The sequence below is a fragment of the Cebus imitator genome, unplaced genomic scaffold, assembly GCF_001604975.1.
Source record: "Cebus imitator isolate Cc_AM_T3 unplaced genomic scaffold, Cebus_imitator-1.0 Scaffold263, whole genome shotgun sequence".
Taxonomy (NCBI): Eukaryota; Metazoa; Chordata; class Mammalia; order Primates; family Cebidae; genus Cebus; species Cebus imitator.
In genome coordinates, this window is record NW_016107578.1 from 2,376,647 (window position 1) to 2,376,909 (window position 263).

Consider the following 263-nt stretch of genomic DNA (forward strand, 5'->3'; position numbering starts at 1 on the left):
TTTTCTTTTCTTTTCTTTTCTTTTCTTTTCTTTTCTTTTCTTTTCTTTTCTTTCTTTCAGACCAAGTCTTGCACTGTCACCCAGGCTGGAGTGCAATGGGGTGATCTTGGCTCACTGCAACCTCTGCCTCTGGAGTTGAAGTGATTCTCCTGCCTCATCCTCCCGAGTAGCTGGGATTACAGGCACTGGCCACGACGCCTGGCTAATTTTTGTATTTTTTTTCAGTAGAGGTGGGGTTTCACTATGTTTGCCAGGCTGGTCTC